This window comes from Rhinopithecus roxellana, chromosome 13 (assembly GCF_007565055.1).
Source record: "Rhinopithecus roxellana isolate Shanxi Qingling chromosome 13, ASM756505v1, whole genome shotgun sequence".
Classification (NCBI taxonomy): Eukaryota; Metazoa; Chordata; class Mammalia; order Primates; family Cercopithecidae; genus Rhinopithecus; species Rhinopithecus roxellana.
Genome location: NC_044561.1, coordinates 87374234 through 87395625, shown reverse-complemented (window position 1 = coordinate 87395625; position 21392 = coordinate 87374234). Strand labels below are relative to the sequence as shown.

The 21392-nt window shown below is 40.7% G+C and overlaps 1 protein-coding gene and 1 long non-coding RNA gene across 7 annotated transcripts in view; one reads left to right on the top strand and one right to left on the bottom strand.

Moving 5' to 3' along the window:
* Positions 1–15415, bottom strand: part of LOC104676596 — a 30874-nt gene extending 15459 nt beyond the window's left edge. Inside the window, exon 1 of the long non-coding RNA XR_749942.2 lies at positions 15339–15415. This is a non-coding gene — a long non-coding RNA (uncharacterized LOC104676596). The remainder of the gene's footprint in view (positions 1–15338) is intronic.
* MACROD2 (mono-ADP ribosylhydrolase 2) overlaps positions 1–21392 on the top strand; it is a 2180049-nt gene that overhangs the window by 2038141 nt on the left and 120516 nt on the right. The gene's annotated exons all lie outside the window — the stretch shown is intronic.

Here is a 21392-nt window from a genome sequence, read left to right as displayed (position 1 = left end):
TTTTTTTTTCATGATTACACTCCCTAAGGAGGCTTTTTGGACATTCTTTTTCTAATTATCTCTGCCTGATCATGAAATTTTAATACCATAAATATATTGCAGATCTCTTTATGAACTGTGTCTTTTGGAGGGCACAGACCATTATAACAGCCAAGGGTTTTTTGCTGTTTTTTTTTTTTTTTTTTTTTCCTTTTTACCCTGCCAATGACAAATGTTTGCTCCCCATTGAGAAGGTATGCGCTAGACCAGTGGAAGTCATTTAAGGGAGATTGGAGAATGGGGGGAAAAGTATTAAGGACAAAAAGACATTTATTCTCTTTGACCCTTGCTGCCAGACAGAAATGACTTCACCCAAGGACCCAGCACTTGCAGGTGGCCTTCTCCACCTCCAGCCATTGCTTGGTTTCAGCCGACCCCTCCCTTTCTCTTCTCAGGCCTATGGGTGGTAACAGCTCCCATCCACTGCTAGTCTTGGACATCTTTACTTTCCTTAATTGATTCCCTTGACTCTGCCCACATCTTTTAAAATATCCCACATTAAACTTTTTACACCCCTTTGAATGTGTCCTGCTTCCTGCTGGGACCATGAGTAGTCTCTTCTAGGTGGAATCCATATCGCCTTCTGTGACCTAGTCTCCAAGTCAGGCAGTCTCATTTCAACTACTGTCTTTCCTTATGCTTTTCTTTTTCCTTTCTGGACTCTTACCTTTCTTTTATTCCTTACTCAGCAACAGTGTCTGCCCATTAAAATGCACCTTTGCGGTGGTGGTTTGGTTTTCTTTATCGCTCTTATTTTTTCCCTTCCTGTTGCATTTTCACTGGCATTGCATGGGATTTTTGTTAGGATACTAAGCCATGGCATCTTATACCCTTCCATGCTTGACATTTCTCTTTCTTAGCTTTCCAAGCACCCAAGTCACCCTGACAGGCTCTTCAATACTTTCTTCCCACAAGTTAGTGATCTTAGCTGGCAAGAGCAGACAATGGAAGTTCCAGGTACTAGGGATGTATAAAACTTGTTGGCTTAAAATAATGACATTTATTTTGCTCACACATCTGCAAGCTTGGCAGGGCTCGGCAGGGATGGTTGTCTCTGCTCTACTCAGCACTGGCTGGGGTGGCTCAGAAATTGGGAGGCTGAATTATCCAAGGTTCTCTTACTCACTTGTCTGAGCCCTGGGCTAAGAAAACTCAAACAACTGAAAGCTGGAACAACTGGAGCTCTTTGGACATCTCTCTAGCTTGATGCAGTCTCTCCATGTAATCTACCAGCATGGGGGGCTTAGGGCAGTCTTACTTGTTACACATTGACTCAGAGCTCCCACACTGATTATGTCAGGAGAAAGAGCCTGTTATTCAGTGTTATTTTGACCACATTCTATTGGTTGAGGTTAACAAGTCCCCCCAGGATTAAGGGGAGAGAACTTAGACCCTACCTCTTAAAGGAGAATGTCAATGTCACATTGAATATTTTTAAAAAGCGGAATGAGATATGTATAGGTACAGTCGTTTTTGGAAAAACAATCTGATCTGCTTCAGTATCATACACATAAGTACATAATATAATTTCTGAGACCTTGTGGAAGTCCTGTGGGGTTCAGAAGAAAATACTGGAAATTACTAATGAAAACAAGCAGAGATAGGAAGATGTGAGTAAGGGGGTCTTAATACCTACTTTGTATAATAATGGGGTTCAGGATTTCTGAGTGAGAAGATCAAGAGTAGGTACAGTCAAGGAAATAAGAACTCTGGATTCCTGTCTATACAGATTGAGTCAAGCAAGTCTCTGATCTCTGTCAAATGAAGAATTAATCTTATGATTTTGATGTTCTCTCCCAAAACCCCTGGTTCTGTTATGCCATCATCAACTCACTTTTCTGTTTCCTGTTTAAAGTCACTTTCCCTCAATATTTACTGACTCCAAATTCTGTTGCTTTTGCTGAGAAGACAGTCACACTGCTGTCCACGCAGCTCCACTCAATCAAGTGTGAGCTTCAAGTCCTCAGTGGCACCATGCATTATTTCAAGAGTTATTCTTCCTTTGTGTATGAAAATTTGCATTATGAATGTGTGCCCTCAGAGAAGTAATGGGAAATTGGGGATTGTGCTGTGGTCAAGTCAGAGGACGTGTGTGTGTGTGTGTGTGTGTGTGTGTGTGTGTGTGTAGCTATCACCATTCTTTTTCTCTAAAAGAGAGTTTTGATGGTAGATGAAGGCCTGGGACCACTAGATTCAAAAGTGGAGGATGTAAAAGAATTTGGAAATAGATTAAACACAATTATAGAGTTGTCTATGAAGCTCTCTTTATAAAGTATCTTCATATGCAACAGCACACGTAGTAGGCACTTTCTGATGACCGTCACAACAGAGCTCAGAATGGCTGAAGCCCTGAAATGATGTGCACTGTATATGAAATTGAACACATCAGCCCACGAATGTTTTTAAATCTGTAATTTAAAAAACTCTCAAGGTGTTGCCAATGTGAAAATAAGTGAGAGCCACAAGCAACCTACCACATGGTTTGTAGAGGCCAAGATTCTCTCAGATTCAAGGATAGAAAAGCCATTTAAAACTGTTTTAAGCAAACTTGTATCTGAAAAGTCTATGTGATACTTAATTAGATAATTTACCAGTTGCATCAGAACTAGGTCTCTCTACCCATCTCTGTGCTCTGCCTCCCTCTGTGTTGGCTCTATTTCATACTCTCACCTCTCTGGGACAAAGATGACCACTAACTGCTCTCCCATCAAACCCAATGTAAGTGGCATACTTCTTTCTCAATAGCTCCCATGAAAGATCTGAAATTGTTTCATTGTCTCTGATTGGCTAGACTCTGATTGAGTGTCTACCTTTGAACCAATCGCTGTGGCCATCGACATGTAGTGCCCTGACTAGGTCTAGGACACATGGCAACTCTGGGACCGTGAGGTGCAGGGGTGGAGCAACATGGTTAGCTATAGTTGAAACTATGGATCAAGTAGGAGCTGAGTGGTTCCCCAGAGGAAAACAGGGGAAGTATCAACAGGGAAAATAGATGGTATGCCTTCTATTCTAGTTCATCGTCAGTAAATATTATTTGATCATTGAATTCTTGTGTCATGTTCTTTAAAGACAGACAATAAGAGTTAAGAGGACATAATATCATGGCTAACAATGTTGTTGTAAATTCGTTATCAATTCTTCTCTTTCCACTCTCGCTTTATTATAAAAGATCAAAGGGGACTTTCAGGAAAGCGTTAACACTACTTAAAAGCCCCACCTCGAAGACTGCAGGTGTGGAGAGAAGCTATAGTTAAAGTGGATCCAGCCAGGATAAATGTGAAGGATAGGCAAGAAGCATTGGTAGGTGAAGGTGAATAGTGCAAGGGTATGGACTGAAAATCAGTGTGGTGGGAGAAGTGAGAAAACAGCAGCGGAGGAAATAAAAGCAAAACAAAAGAGAGAATGCCACCACTGTATGTTGTTGCTGGGATTATCCATAGGAAACAGACATGTGGAAAAGGATCCTGTGACTAAGAATAGGGCGTATAGGAATTAAATAGTACTGTTAGCCTAAAACAGAGTACATTGGAAAGCAATGTGGAATTCAACTTTTAAAATTGCATGTTGGGCATGTTGGCATGTGCCTGTAATCCCGGCTACTCAGGAGGCTCAGGCAGGAGAATCGCTTGAACCTGGGAGACAGAGGTTGCAGTGAGCCAAGATCGTGCCGTTGCACTCCAGCCTGGGCAACAAGAACAGAACTCCGTCTCAAAAAAAACAAAAAACAAAACAACAACAACAAAATTGCAAGTTTGCTTTTTAAAACGTTGTTCTGTGTTTCCAAGCTGTTTTGACAGTGGGTCAAAGGAATGCCAGTAGTACTGATTATGAGTGGCTTCATTTTAAATGGCAGCCCCAAGCAAAGGTGAAATTTGAACTTCTGTTTACATTTAGAAATTCTCTGGATAGTCTGGTAACCTTGTCTTTAGAAGGCTGACGTTTATATATTGGCAGCCACAGGGAATTATTTCCCTTTGGGTGTTCAATTGCTATCCAATTTCCTTATCTGCTGCCCATTAAATTAGGAAATGTTGGATGTCATCATCTGCTTCACTTTCCAATCACTTTACCAGCAATAGGCTTCAATAACTAGTGCCTTGCAGTGTTATTTTGCAAGCCATGGTTTCCTCAGGATGCATTTTAAAAAATAGATACCAGAAGTAATGTGAAGAGCCAGTTTATAGGTTTAAGACCTGATTTTGAGATTCAGACATAGTTCTTAGGAGGCTGAATCCTGAGGTTTTTCTTTTCAACTTACTCACTATACAGTGTGTTATATTTCCAAATACGAATCTTGGCAAGGACAGGTTTGAAGCAGTCTAGCTCCATTGACCACAAATGTTGATTATCGGTGAAACATGATAAAAACATCACATCTCTCATCTATCAAAAGGCGCCTTCAGTGGCGGTTATTGGAATGCAAAGAGGATGTTTGTTGGAATCGGGAATAAAAAACAAATAAGGTTCTAAAACAAAAGGTAGCGATGATTTGACATTGAATGGTCAATGTCAAATGCCAGAAGTTTAATTAAATGTTAATTGAAATATAATTCTGCATTTATAATTTAATTTAATTATATGACAATGAGTATTCGCATATAGTAAGTTAGGAAAGTTTTCTAAAGTCAGTTGGAAAGGCACCATGCAGTGTGTCATAACAAAAAGGACAGAGGCTACAAGGCCAGTCAGATCTGGGTTTGAATCCTGGCTCTACCACTGACTGGCTCTAAGCCTCAGTTTTCTCATCTGTAAAACAGGAATAATAGTTCTTACTCTGCTTACTTGGCAAAGATTAAAAGTAAAATGTGTTATTAAAAAAACCATTCATAGGCTGGGCGCGGTGGCTCAAGCCTGTAATCCCAGCACTTTGGGAGGCCGAGACGGGCGGATCACGAGGTCAGGAGATCGAGACCATCCTGGCTAATACGGTGAAACCCCGTCTCTACTAAAAAATACAAAAAACTAGCCGGGCGACGAGGCGGGCGCCTGTAGTCCCAGCTACTCGGGAGGCTGAGACAGGAGAATGGCGTGAACCTGGGAGGCGGAGCTTGCAGTGAGCTGAGAGCCGGCCACTGCACTCCACCCTGGGCGACAGAGCAAGACTCCGTCTCAAAAAAAAAAAAAAAAAAAAACCATTCATAATGCCTGACATTTAAGAATATATTAGGCATTCAAAAATGGTAGCTATTATCACTATTATTATTATTATTACTATTATTATTATTATTATTTCTTCTGGGGAATAGATATCCATTGTCCCTCTTCTCTTCATAGAAAAAAGAAAAATCCAGAAAACAATGCCTTTTTGAGTAATCTGGTTGTAGAATTCAAACTGACTGTCCAACAAAATTATGTTTAAGGCTGGGAGAGAGTTTTGCTAGTTTCCTAGAAAAAGTATTGTCAAATTCCTTTTTTGTTGTTGTGTGTATTTTTCCCCTAAATTCTTTTTTTTATAACTTTTAGTTTTGTCTGTGTAGAAATATTCTTGGCCATTTCTCTGTTGCTATCCCTTCAGTAAGTCTGCAATTATTTTTTCAACAGGTGGCAGCCCAAAGAATCATAAGCCCTTATGAGCTAACAGTGAAGTTTCAGCCAAGAAAAGAAATTAAAAAAAAAAACAAAACAAAACAAAAAAAAAAAAAAACCAGTTTCCTGAAAATTGTAACATACATAAGTTTGGAATGTACTTGTTTGTTTGTGTCTTTCTTTTTTAGTTTATAGAATACTTTGCTCTTTATGTTGAAAAACTGACCATTATTACTGGCTGTTGGCCACTTTTTCATCTCTAGGGTAATAGATTTGTACTATAAAATTTCAACTCTGGTCAAAGCAGACAGCGTGTTATAAAAAAAATATACTGAGCACAAATGCAGTCATAAAGTCTCATATTTATTTACCTCTCAAAGTGAAAGGGCTTATAGTATTTTAGGGAAGCAGCATTTTTTAAATACTAGGCACTCAGTAAATATTTGTGGGTGGCCAAGTGAATGAATAAACGAATAAGCAAATGAACGATGGGAATTTACCATGACCGCAAATCATTTCTCTTAAGTGAAGTGTACTGTTTGTTTTCCTGTGTGTGTGTGTGGAGGGGGCAGTTAAATTGAGATAAATCTCATTGTTTAAAGAGTTCTTTAGGGACTACCAGAGTAGTGGACATGGTAATAAAACATTGTTCTCCAAAGCAGAATATTGTAGTTACAGTTACGGGAAGACTATTAACCCCTTTCTTTTTCTAGAATTGGCTGCCCTGTGTGTAATTTAGGTTTTGAAATCTTCCTTTTCCTGGGCAGAGAATTGGTCCCAGAATATCAGACCTGTGTTTATTGGAAAACAGCTCTATCTACCACAGAGCAGTTTCTGTTGTCCTTATTAACAAAAATCTTTGGGAGGTGAAGGTCATTTCAGGCCAGTGCTAAACAGCAATGAATTTGTTAGGGTGTTTTCCGAATGCTAAAAGGAGATGGACATCGGAACCTGAACATGATCTTAAGGCAGTTGGACCAGGTTTAAACCTCGCATGATCAGTGGGAATTTGTGTACTTTATTTAATGGGAAGCCTCAGCTGCATTATATAAAAAGTGAGGCAAGCGTAGCATACACCTTTCAGTATTGGGGGTGAGGATTACATGAGATAACACGTGGAAAGTATTTACCATAATGCATAACGACTACCACTACTATGATCTATTTCTATACCTCTGACATCAAATACGTGTTTTTTTCCCTCACACTAACCAATTCCCTAATTCTCCAGACACCAATCGGTTGTTCAACAATTTAAGTCAAGCCTTACACTATCTAGAGTGAGCATCAGACGGCACAGATTAAGGACTCAGTCCCACAAGACTTCCCCGACTTCAAGATACCCATGACAAGTCCAGGCAACCTGTACTTCTGACAGACCAGCTACAAAGTCATAAAGTTGGGGGGTTCCCGTGACTCTTTCTTGGTTTGATAATTTGCTGGAATGGGTCACAGAGCTCAGGGAAAACAGTTTACTTACTACTACCAGTTAATTACAAAGGATGTTGGAAAGGTTGTAAATGAACAGCCAGATGAAGCAGTGCATAGGGTGAGATCTGGAAGGGTCCCGAGTGCGGAAGCTTCTGTCCCCGTGGAGTTGGGGCATGCCACTGTCCTAGCATGTCAGTGCATTCATCAACATGGCAGTTCTCCTACCCCTGTTGTTTAGGTTTTCTATGGAGGTTCCATGACATTGGCATGATTGATGAAATCATTGGCCATTGATGACTGACTCAGTCCCCAGCACTCTTCTCCTCTCCATAGGTCAGGAAATGGGGCTGAAAGCTCTAGCTCTCTAGTCACAAGGTTGGGGGCCCTGGCAATTAGCCCCAGCCTGAAGCTATCAAGGGGCCCACAAAGAACCACCTTAGATTATTAAGCTTAAACTCAGGTATGATTAAAAGTGACTTATGAAACAAATGATGTTCCTATCACTCAGGAAATTACAAGAGTTTTAGAAGCTCTGTGCCAGGTACCAGGATGAAGACTAAACATATATTTCTTATTTATATCACAGTATCACTCTAAAGCATAGGAAGTTCTCGATAAAATGAAAATAAATAATGGTCAACCCTACCTTTACATATTTTGATGCCAAGTGTCAAGAAGGATTATTTATGAAACTCTTCTCACATAAGTTTCCATTTCCTCCTTTGTACACATGAGAGGGCCTGATCAGCTCAGAAGAAATCACATTTCACACCAATGGTTTTTTGAGCCAAAGGCACAGGGGTGTGGGGGTGTAGGGAGGCAGGTTGGGATGCTTTCTGCTGGCAGTGGTGTCTTGAAGAGCACAAGGCAGGGAAAATAGAGGATGGGTGGAAGAGGGCAGCTAGGGTAGAAGAAAAGTAAGTACAGAGGGGAGGCAGGGAGAAAGGGAGAAGGGAGAGTGGCATGGCGAAGAGCTTGACTTGCCAGAGTTAATTCTCTTTAGGCAATATTGGGGTTTCTTGGAAGGAAATCTCCCCTATTATGGATTTAGAAGATAAAAATCAGTTTCCATAAAAGAATGAGTATTAGATGCACTAAGCTGGATCATGAAGAGATAAAATGTATGAAAATTAAAAAGAGGATGCAAAAATAAAAGGACAAAAATATATTAAAAATTAGTTCAACTCCTGCTGGGTTCTTCACACTCACAGCTGATTAGAAGGTGGGATAAATCTGTGTAACATATTTGTGGAGCCTGCTCAGCTCGAAGTCCTCATATACCTCCCCACCCCACCACCCACCTTCCCACACACACCCTACTTTTGGGGAGGCTGGCTCTGGGCTTTTTCTCACTGATTGTTGGCCAGAGATAGCACTCCCTTGCTATAGGGGCCTCTTTACAGAAGATGCATGTCCTCATGAGATGGCAGCTGGCTTCCCTGAGAGCAAGGCACGGGGGAAGAGTGACAGCATGTCCCGGCTGGAAGTGGCAGTCCTCTTATGGCCTAATCTCAAAAAGGATATAGCATCACTTTGGTTGTATTCTGTTAATTAGAACCAAGTCCCTAAACCCAGCATACATGCAAGACGAGGGGACTTAAAATCCATCTCTCGAAGGGAGGAATCTCTGAGAATTTGTGGGCATATTTTTAAAACCACCATCATCCCAAACAGCATTCTCTTTAGTTTCTTGTTCCAAGACTCCTACATCCCAACTATGTCTCTGTCTCTGCTTTTGGACTCTTTGAGACCTCTTTAAATATTAAATCCCACTTATTAAGTTCAAAAGTCCTTTCCAATACCATCTGAAGTCTTGGAATCAGTGAAAACATGTCAGACTCAGGCACTTTGCTGTCTTGCAGAAAGTAATGGCTGGTGGACAGGAGGCAGTTGGAGGTTATCCCAACAGAGGATCAAGTCAATTCCTACACTACAAGGGTAATCGCCCCGCAATGAGTTCAGGTGTGCGGTTTCCTAGGGTGAGTCATCTCCTGCTATTTCATCAGGTCTCCCTAAAACAGGGGTCAGTACACTTCTGTAAAGGACCAGATGGGAAATATTTTTGGCTTTGCGGGCCACATGTGGTCTCTGCCACATATTTTGTTCATTTTTATCACAACCCTTTGAACATATAAAAACCATTCTTAGCTGGCAGGCTGTACCGAGACAAGACTGCAGGATGTAGTTTGCAGACCCCTGCTCCAAAATAATCATAGAGAGGTGCTCGTCATGTCCTTGGAAATATTTCAGATATGCTTCTCCATACCACCCAGCCATGATAAGAGCCTCCTTTCCATATCTCTCACATTTCCTAAAAGATCCAATTTATCTTACTTCAGACAAAGAGCTGGGAGTCCTTTTTTCAGGTTGGATACATTTTACATAGGATTTCTCTCATTCCTTCAGGGAGACAGAAACAGGTTCAAAAATTAAGTCACTAAAATGACTAATGTGATACTGTCAGAGAAGAATTATGAACCTGCAGGGTTACAGTCTCTCAGAAAACTCATATTGCGTTTCTATCCATCACGTGAATAACAATAACCTTCTCCAACAAGCAGAGTGAAAAATGTACGGACTGCCAGTAAGTATTCCTTACTGCTGGCTAAATGCTGGCACCACACAGGCTTTCTATGGCAATGGGAATTTGTGTCAGAGTTGGCTTTTAATGTGGAAAATAATCCAGTCTCATAGTTTGGCTTTTATGGCTTTGCTGTTTTCTAGAACATCAGCGTGCCTCGTGAATGACATTCAATTCTCCACAAACCAAACCAAAACAAAAGCTTTTTTTGTGTGTCTTTATCAGCAAGTGAAATCAAAATTCTTGGATGAGAATTCTCAAAATCAAAAAAATCTACGTTTTATTTTTACCAGGGCATTAGTAAGAGATGTATTACTTAGCCCATGAGTTGACAAAAGAAAACGTGTTAACATGTATGTGTGATTAATGAATTCATACTAGAAGAGGGAAAAACGAGGGAAAAGAAAAGCTGGAGGAAGAAACTAAAAGCTGTTCATCTTACTAATGTTTTGTAGCCCCAGATAAGTAGTGCTGCTTTCTTTTTTTACTCCCATGCCCGAACATGTAGTACTACAAAATTGCTGACCCGAGGTCCTACATGAAAACCGTGCAGACTTGAAAACTCTTGCAAGAGTGGGGAGTTCTATGAATAAACAAATTGTTTAAAGGGTCAGTGAATCAGGTGTACACCTCGTTTTGTAATCATAGAAACAGACTCATGTCTGTTTAACCCTCTTAAGGTTTACCTCATAGGACTCATTATTAGTTGTAATTAAAACTGACCGAAAAGTCATAATTTAATTAGCTTTAATAGGACAGACTTTGAAGGGTCATATTTTATTTTGGATACATAATGTTTCTTCCTGCAATTATTTATTCTTGTAAAATATTCTGATTTAAAATTTATTGGCCAGTTGTTGAAGAAATTATTTACTTGCCATTTATTTGAATGGTTCAAGTAGTATATGCATATATTTAAGTATTTATCCTAACATTTTCATGTGATCGGGGAAACTTTTGCTCCAACTTGACATGTTTTTGATTGACATTGATGTCACAAGACAGCATTTGTTACAATACCATTATTTGGAGGTTTTCATAAGAAAACCTTATTACAGCCGAAATGTTATAAACTAAGGTCATTTAGACATTTCTAGAAGCAAAAGATCTGGGTTGCATAAAATAGGGAAATTGGGTTTATCAAGTGTGAGATCATCTGACATTAGTAATGAGAACAGGGAGAACTAGAATAATTTATTCTTATAAGCAAACTGCTGAGAAGATAGAAAGACCTGAAAACCTTTCTCAAGCTGTTGCTGTAAGATTGTTCTCCTGCGGTCTTCCTTGTAGATAGTGCTATATCATCCCTCCACCATCGGACTGTTTCTGTCTACTGCTGCCTGCTACCTCCACTGCCTCCTCATGGGGCTCTACCTGTTTAGAGAGGAAGGGGGTCTGCATATTAAATAACTGACCCTAGAACCAATAAAGAGCTCTGCATATTAAATAACTGATCCCAGAACCAATGAGGGGCTCTGCATATTAAATGACTGACCTTAGAACCAATGAGATGGATGAGGCTGATGTCCATTAGACAGACCGATTCTCATTTTCAATGAGTGCAGTCACTTGCAGAGATCTCTCTTTTCATAGATCACAAGGCTGCCTGATATACTTTTTACCAAACATACTTCTGTGGAGAAAAGGCAGCTGGAATTCCTTTAAATTTATCCAAAAAAGGACATTTGATGAGGGCTAACTTCTACAAATTGACCGATCTGGCAGAAAGAGCAAAGAACATGCTACAGTACTCCTTGGTGAGGGATTCATGTGTTGTTTCATGCCTATAGCATTGTACATACTGGCAATGCATAATTGTCTGTGGCCTACTCTGCCACCAGGAGAGAGGAAACAGATGTTCCTATCTGTCTTTTGATGAGGCTTCTGATACTTACATTGATTTATCTAAAATAACATCAGCTACCCTAGAAAATTTTTTTCCTAGTCCTTGATTGGCTAATTGTTTCAGGTGACTATTAAGAATGTGGGCCAGGCACAGTAGCTCAGGCCTGTAATCCCAGTCCTTTGGGAGGCCAAGGTGGGCAGATCATGAGGTCAGGTGTTCAAGACCAGTCTGGCCAACATAGTGAAACCCTATCTCTACTAAAAATACAAAAAATTAGCCGGGTATGGTGGTGTGTGCATGTAATCTCAGCTACTTGGGAGCTGAGGTAGGAGAATTGCATGAACCTGGGAGGCAGAGGTTGCAGTGAGCCGAAATCACGCCACTGCACTCTAGCCCGGACGACAGTACAAGACTGCATTTCAAAAAAAAAAAAAAAAAGAACATGATTATCATCTCAAGATGATCCACTGTCAGGGGGTAGTGCCCTGTTACAGGGAAAAGACAGAGACCATTGGGAAGTGAACAGACAGGAAAAAAAATCACATAGTATTTTGTTTATTCAAAGTGAAGTAAGACCCCAGTAAGACTTTTTGGAATAGATCTAATGAAAAATCAAGGGTAAATTTAAATTCAACACCAGGAGGTCTTAACACTCCCTGCTCCATACAGTAATTATAGAACTGTGGTTATAGGTAGGAAGACTAGATAATTAGAGTGTTATCAGTAGTCATGAGAGAAGTGACAGGTTCATTACTAAATAAAAGTAATTTACCCTAAATTGAAAATGACGGCTGATGCCTTCTAAAAGCACAGCTTGATGAGAAAGAAACTATGAGGATATTGGATATATGCAGGAGAAGAAGGAATGGCAATAGATCTGAAATCACAAAATATATGCAGAAAGGAGATGAGGGGGGTTAGAGTTCTCCTTTTGCTTAGGCTGGTCCCAAGGGCCCATAATAGGCTATATTCTTATTTATGACATAAAGAGAACAGATATTCGAAGCAACTGTCTCAGACCATCCGTCAAAATGTACAACCCAGACAAGATCACAAAAGGAAAAAATAAAAAGCTAACAGGGAGTATCAGGAAGTAGCATAACTATATTAAAATTGACTCTTATATGCACATTTTACTTAAGAAAATCTTATACAAATTTTCTAGAAGTTATTCTAGAGGGATTTCTACTGGGCTGTTTTTTTTCTCTTCATCGATTTGACCTCACTTTTTATTAAAAGATCTCTGTTGCATTTCTCATGGTCACCTTAAGCCAGAATGTCCCCCTTGTTCCCAGACTCCAAAACATGCAGTTTTCCCAGACTATCAGCTGGGGTGGAATGCAGGGTGGCATCAAAGCATGGTGACTGTCAGCTTGCCTTTAGCAGGCAAATGATGGAGGCTCAAATCGTACTTCTGCTCCCTGCTAGGTATGGGAGCTTTGGAGAATTGCTGAGACTAGAACAACATTTCTCCACCTGTAAAATAGAATATTCATGATATCTGTATTATTAAGTTGTTAAGAATGTTCTTCAGGATAATTCAGAGGTTTTACAGTAGAGGCCGACACCATTCCTCATTCTTCACACCTCCGTCCAACCACTCACCAAAGCCAGTTGATCCGATCTCTTGAATCTCTTTTCAGTCCATCCTGTTCTCTCCCTCCTCGCCTGCTGCCCCTTTATCTCAGGCTTCTGCTATCTCTTGTCTGGAGTATTTCAATCAATTTCAAGTGGGTCTTTCATACTGTTACATATTCCTACCCCACAAAACAGCCAGGTGAGAACCCACCCATGGCTCCCGACTGCCCCCGTAGACATGCCTCACTCCCAGCAAACAGCACAAAGCCCTTTCTAATGTGACCACATTCTTCACCTGGCTTCAGTCCTTGCCCACTCCGTTTGTTGTCTGCTCCAGCCATACTAAATTACTGTGACTCCCCAAATGTACATGCTCCCTCTCACCTCTGGGGCTTGCTCCCCACCCAGTGGAACATTCCCTCTCTCCTGAACTCATCCTACTCCATTTGCGTGAATATTTCCCACTTAGATCCATTGTGAGGCACCCACCACCAGCACTCCTGCCCCACAGGCCCCTCCTAAGTCTTTGAAGATGCCAAGGCCTTTCCCACGTAAGAGTTCCTGGACATGCTTTTCACTCCACCTGGAGCACTCATCCTTCTCTTCCCTTTTCACCTCATTCATTCCTACTGATTAATTTTGTTTCACAAGTGCCTTAGGCTTATCAGCTCAAATGCCACTTCCACAGGGAAGGCCTCTCCAATACCCTCGTTTGTTAGAAGCCGTCTTAGCAACCTACATTTCCCTTCATTAGCACTTATCATGATTGGGGATACTATATTTGTGTAATTATTTGGTTTAAAAATCTCTGAGAGCAGATCCCTCCAAGCACATGCTAAGACAAAGATTCAAGGGCCAGCAGTTGATCTGGGGAGTGATTCCCAGGAAGGGCCAGTGGGGAAGCGGTGAGGTGAGATAGAGAAGGGGAGGAAACAAAAACAGGTGCATGAACAAGTAGATTGTCCTGCGGGCAGCTGAGACTCAGTCCTGCAGGAGGACTCCGGGAAACAGTGTGGATGTGCTCCGAGGAGTACCACTCCAGGGGCATAGATGCCAGGGTAGGGGTATTAGTTCAGCCCCTCCTGTCCATCATTGGTTGAGGGCTGCTTCTGGGATATTAATGCCCCAGCACCTCAGTATTGGCAGGACAAGCATCCTGTTGAGACCAGAAAAAACCCTCAGGCTGCATGTTCAGGAGAAGAAGCCTCTGGTGCACACAGAAATCAGAGGTAAGTGCCAGGGACAATGGCCAGGGCTTTGACAGCTGCAGCTACAGTATCCATCTGTCCCACTGGACTCAGCCCCACAGCCCTTTTCCCCACTAGTTATCACTACAGTAGCACTGTTCAACATAAATATGCCATGAGTTACAAATGCTTGTGTTGTTTTACATTTTTCAGAAGCCACGTTTAAAAAAAGGTGATATTAATTTTAACGCTACATTTTACTTAACCCAATAGATCAAAGTAGTATCATTTCAACATATAACCAATATGAAAATTGTTCCTTAGATATTTTACATTTTTTCACAGTATGTTCAAAATCTGACATATATGTAACATTTACAGCACATCTCAATTTGGACTTGCCTCATGGTCCGTGGAGTGCCCATAGCCATGTGTGGCTAGTGGCTATCACAGTGGGCAGTTCAGCTTTAAAGGACAGAGTCTGGGAGAGACTGAGAGCTCAAAAAATGCTCAGTGACAAAAGTCTCAGCTGGGGCAGTGCCTACCCTGAGCAAATTTCACTGACCGCCCCCAGCACTGGAATTAGGTGCTTAACTTCAGAGCACCTGCTGCCCTCCCTGCTTCTTCCAGCACAATGTTAGCTGTACCTAGCTGGGGCTTGTGTTCACTCATCTGTCTCCCCAGCATCCTCCTGGAGCGGGTGGGGCTCCCAACTTGTTCATTCCTGTGTCTGCAGCACCTGATACAATGTCCAGAACAGAGGAAGATTCCCCAAAGTTTTGCTCAATGATGAATCTATTTTAAGATAAGGTGATTAAATTATCATCTTTAGTGAATTTTTAGTGAAAAGGTAAATTCTATACATTGATTTTATGAAAGGTCTATTTTTGTCTTACAAATACTAGTATAGCCATAAGAGATTATTCAACTCATGGCTACAGAGATTCAGAATTTGGACAATGAACAATACAGTAATAAAGTGGGCTGTTCATAGCCACATGTAATTAACAAAAATAAATTGCAGCATACTTTCTACTTTTACCTGTTAATATTCTAGAGCCTAGACCAATTGTATTAGTCTGTTTTCATGCTGCTGATAAAGACATACCTGAAACTGGGAACAATAAAAAGGTTTCATTGGACTTACAGTTTCACATGGCTGGGGAGGCCTCAGATTCATGGCGGGAGGTGAAAGACTTCCTGCATGGTGGTGGCAGGAGAAAACAAGGAAGAAGCAAAAGCAGAAACCCCTGATAAACCCATCAGATCTCATGAGACTTACTCACTATCATGAAAATAGCACAAGAAAGACCAGCCCCCATGATTCAGTTACCTCCCTGGGTCCCTCCCACAACACATGGGAATTCTGGGAGATACAATTCAAGTAGAGATTTAGGTGGAGGCACAGCCAAACCATATCAACAATCATTCTCAAAGAGTGGGGCCACACTCATAGCAGCAGCGTCACCCGGGAATTGATTGGAATTGCAGTGCTCAGGCCTTGTCCCTCTCCACTGAACCAGACCCAACTATTTGTGTTTTAACAAGCCCTCCAAGGGCCTCTACTGCACAGTGTAGTTTGAGGACCAGTACTCCAGATAAAGTAATTTCTAAGTTACTCCTTTAGAAGGAAAGCAGGAGATCTTAGACAACAGCTTCCTGTGCCTAAAATTCCACACAAACAAAACATTTGGTCTATCTGCCTGAAGGTGTGTGGTTTCTCTACTTGCAAATTAATTTCATATGAAGTAAAGAGAATATGTTGAAATTTATTCTGGTTGGTACAATGTCAAATAGCTATTAACAAAACATTTGGCTAAACAAAGCTATTACTGGAAATCTGTAATTTTTAAAGAGAGCTAAAATACACATAGACAGCCCTCTTGTTTTTATACTTGTCAGTCAGCTTTGGGGTGGTTGTTGAGTTTTATCATCTATGGGATCATATTGAGGGCAAGAGCACATTTTTGGAAAAAGTTTATACAAAATCATGGGAAACCCATATATTTCTTTCATCCTGAACTTCAAAATTCCAAATCAGCATCTTAAAAGTTTGATTCCTACTACTTAAAAGAGCATGTCTCAATACGGAAGGAACAAGTATTTTAAAGGAAGAAAGTGGTAGAAACACAGAATTGGTTTTTGCTTCCCATGATAATATGGGGCTGCGCACAACCTCAGATATATGTGTATTGAATTAGACCTTGGAGAGAAAATAAATTAAGCTATTCAGAGAGAAGGAGACTTTCCCTTTGGGAGTTGCCCCAGACAGACACTGGAACTCACACATATACATCTTCAGTCAGTGACTTCCCAAAGAGCCATTTGGGCAATGCCAAGTGGAGAATTGAAGCACTTACCCCTTTCATCCAGCAAAAATACCCAACACTCATTCATACCTACATACATGAAACAACATTTTTTTATTTTTCTCTGGATAATCATCTCTAGCCTCAGTTTAACTTTGTGCAGGCAGACACATCGCATGAAACCTTTCCATTCCTCTCCCTTCTGTCAACTCCTAGAGGGAACAGCTTTTGTCTCCTGAATAGCCTAATTTATTCTCTCCCTAGCATCTTGAACATTGTAGGTACTCAACAAACATTAATTGATGACAAAGCTATATAACAGCTTTTGAATTTATTCATGGGATGATTCTTCTATTTAAAGAACATCTTTATATACTTTCCATTCTTCAGCAAAAAAAAGCAAAGAAAAATAATGTTTCATCTTGCCAGTTCTGTATTTAACATCTGCACAGAGCACAGTGTGTGCCTGTTTTAAACAAATGTGTAGGCACACTGGTTATGTAGATTCAGGAATGTAAATGACAATACAGAGAAATGTAATTTTTAGAAGAAAATTTAACCTTAAGGCTTAATGGAAAAAAATGTAGTTGCTATAACTATGTCAGTATAAGTTGATTTCTAACTTCAGTTGTACCATGAAGTCATTGGAAGACTTTGGGAAAGTTACTTAATTCTCATTTGTTAGTTACTTTTAAAAAACAGCCACATGAATATATTTCCTATTATTGTCATTCCTTAATAGTCATTGATTGTGTACAAGATGCTTTGTGTCTCTGCAAGGTGCTGCAACCTCCCCAGGGAAGCCCGCATTCATGAATAGTGTTTATAAAGTACTTGGAAAGCCTTGGATTAAAAACTAACAGTATCAGAGCAAAAATATTTGTATTAACACGCCATATGGGAGAACCATATATTATCTATTAAGAGGCTATGTGTGATATTGAAAATAGCTCTCTGGTGCATTGCTTTGTGCTATTTTTATACCAAGATATGCCATGGCAAGTTTTGGTATGCCTGGGTCATACTTTCAATGTTGAAATGCTACAAAATTCAATCCTTCCACAGGTATTTGTTGAGCTCCTTATTGTGCACTTGTCTCTCTGCTTACCATTACAGAAAACATATGGAAGGCCCAGTGGCACCTACAGTCTTATGCATTTCCTCTCTTTGAACACATCTTGTTAAACTGAAGTCCCCATTAACAGGCACACAGGCTTAAAAAGTTACAGGTTCAATTTTTCCTCTTCCTTCTACATGGACAATACCGTTTTGAGACACACTGATAGAGATAGGGCTGACACGATTGTCTTGTCTGTCCTAATGTTTGAAGACTAACCTGTGAGTCTTGCACCCCCTCTGTTAATGGGGCATGGATGCAGCACTATTTGAGTTTATTTTGGGTAGAACTGGCAGCCAGGAGAGCACTGCCCAGCATTTCCCCAAACTGCCTACACCTGCTGCACCACCTTCCCAGAAGACTGTAAGTCATTAGTCTAGAGAACTATATTGAAACGAGTTCCATACAAAATCTGCCCCGGCCTGAGGAGGCGATTCCTTCTCTTAGCTAATTGCTCTAGTAAGGAGACAAGTGGCAATGGGTGTATTATCACAAGGTCCTGAGATCTTATGTCGGGGCCACCATCCTTGAAAAATTCTGTTCTAAATGACATGTGGAACCTCATGCTTCATAAGTACTGAAAAATCCTGGAATAGAAGATAATTTACCTCTTTTTTTCCTGATTCATTTGTGAACTATCCAGGCAAGTCCAGGTAAGGCAAGAGCGTATTTCATTAACTGGAGAATAGTTATTGAACCCCTACTAGGTACTTAGAAAACATCGTTTAACAAAGCAGACAAAGATCCTTGCCTCGGTGGAGCTTACGTTCAGGGAGGGGCAGGAACACATAAACAGTGAACATGATACCTACCTAAATTAGAGGATACGATATATTAGAAGATGATAGACAACTGAAGAACCAAAGAGAAAAAGTTGATCGGAATGAGAAGGATGGAGTGTGTGAGGGTGGGGAGGTGATGCAATTTTAAATGGAAGGTTCAGCACAGATCTCATTGAAAGGGGACATTTAAGCAGTAACCTGAAGGGGCTAGAAAGAAAGCACTCCAGGTGGAGGGGTCAGGCAATGCAAAGGCCTGGGGAGAAGAGACCCCAGTATGCTGGAGGAACAGCACAGAGGCCAGCATGGCTGCAGCGACTGAACCAGCAGGATACTAGGAGAGAATGAATGAAGGCAGAGAAACAACGAGGGTCTCCACCACACAGGGTCTTGCTGCCATCAGAGCATTCAAGCAGGGGAGTGGTATCAGCTGCCTCACACTTTAAAACAAACCAGCTTCTAGGCTGAGAAGAGGTGTTAAGAAAAGAACTGAAGCAGCAAAACATATCAGGAAGTCATTGCCACCACCCCGGAGAAAGGGGATGGAGGATGGCCCCAGCTGGCACTGGCAAAAACAGAGGGATCCTAACTATTAATACCTGTGCTCCCCACACTTCACCGTTTGATTTTTGGGAACCATTAGTTAAGATCAAAGACACATGAAATGTTTAAACGAATCCACAATTTAATGAAATTCAAGCAGAAGCTGAGATAGAGACCATACCTCATCTACATAGAGAACTGAAATATGATTCAAGGAAAAAAATAATCACGCTTTGGGGGAAAAGGAAATTTCTCTCTTAATCCTTTGACATGTGTTTATGGAGCCCTTAACAGATAAGGCACTGTGCTGAGTGCCAGGATACCACAAAAAAGGGACATCTCTCTGCAGAGGGCTCATGGCTTAGCTCTTGCAGGTGAGCAGAGGTCTTGGGAATCTGCAGGGCAAAAAAGAGAGACTCCAGGATTTGGCATGATCTGGACCCGTGTTTAAGTCTCAGCTCTGCCACGAACTGTGTGACTTCAAGGAAGTGACTTTGATCTCCCACAAGCTTGATTTCTTCATCTTCAAAAATGGAGATAAAGTCGAATAGGATGGTTGCGACGTTCATGGTTATGTGTGTGAGGTGTGTGAGCATGTAAAGGCCTGGTGCAAAGGAGACACCTATAGGAAGCAGCAGCTATGACTCCTGCTAGGTGGAGACTGTTCACTGCACACCTTTTTATCTGCACTAAAAGATGCACATGAGGCTTTTCATTAAAATAATGAGGCAGCCAATGCAGAAACTTTTCTAAGAGTAAGCTATTAAAATAGATCAATCAGCTAATGACATCTCCTGAACAAAATTTTTAAAGGTTTGGAACTAACCTTCCCTCCCTCCTTTCCTTCCTTCTTTCCTTTCTTCTTAAAGCCATTAAGCAGGGCTGAGAAAAGTAGGTTTAAAGTAGGTTTGCATTGGAAGGAAGATGGTGGTGAGGGGGCACAGAGTTTGGACAGGGTCAGAAGGGCTTCTCTGTCCCAGACCACTGTGAACTAAAGAAACACAACAACTGGATGCTGTATGATCCTAGACTGCTATTAGGATATTCTTGAAAATCGGAAAAACACAAATGTGATCTGTAGCTTAGATAGCAGGAATGTCAACTATGTTAATCTTCTGATCTTGATGGTTGTGTTTATGAAAAAGAACGTCCTTTTTTGTAGAAAATATATACTATTCAAGGCTGATGGGCATGATTAGGAAGTGATTATGTCTGCAACTTACTCTCAAATGGCCCAGGAAAAAAAGAGTTCTTGTCCTGTTCTTGCAACTTTCTGTTGCTTAAAATTATTTCAGAATAAAAATGCCTTTAGCATTAAACACAAAAGTTTAGAGTTGTAGCACTGCACTCACCTGATACGAGTGCCAGAGGGGTTGATTCTCAATGTCTGTGGTGTTCAATGTTAATTGAATTAATCCAGATGAGATTATCATTTCCCACATTTTTGCTGATTCATAATTTACATATCTTACCCAGACAACAAATACTTACATTTGTAAGTAGGCAGTAGTAGGCCCCGACATCAGCTAAGACTGGGTTGAAACTGTCCCCTGCTGCCATCAATTGCTAGCTGTGGAATCTTAACACCCCTGTGTCTCAGTTTTCTCATCCATGAAATGCAGATAATAATACCTGCCTCATGCAGTTGTTATCAGAATGAAGCTTGATAACCTTTGCAAAGCATTTAGACACTGAGTGGAACATACGCAATATTCAGTAAGTGTTAGCTGGTATTAACTAATATTATTCTGTTGCTCACATAGCTCTATAGTTAAATAAAACATAAACATCATTATATTGATGGCAGTGAAGACCCTTTAAGAACATTTCTCTGTTATGTCAGCTAATTTTACTTTTCAAATATGTACCTTCTAGAGAATTTTGAAACATATGAGTTGAAAATATAGATGGGGAAATACAAAATTAAAGACTGGATTTTTTTTATAAGAGACAGCTAATTTTTTTTAAGGTTAACTTAAAGCCTTTCTGAGCTGAGAAAAATAAATATATTATGTGTATTAATCAGTTATTGCCATAATAATGCTGTGCAATAAATCATCCCAAACTGCAGTCCTCTACAACAAAAATTTTTATTCTCATGCTCACAGGGCTATAAGATAACTGTGGTCCAGCTGATGTAGGCTGGGCTCAGTGGGGTGGTTCTATTGCAAGCTGTGAGTTGCTTGGGTTCGGTTCCAGACAGTGACTTGGGTTCAAACTTGCTCCATGTATCTCTTATCCTCCTTAAGCCAGGAGCTACAGGGGCATCTTCTTGTCATAGCAAATGTCAGGAACACAAGAAACAAATCCTTTTATGCAGCACATGTAAATCCTTTGCTCACATTCTCTCCACTAGCATTTCATTAGCTAAATTAAGTCCCATGGTCAAGTCCGACATCAATGGCGTGGAAATATTTTTTGCTCACAATGGGAGGACACTGATATGTGTGTCT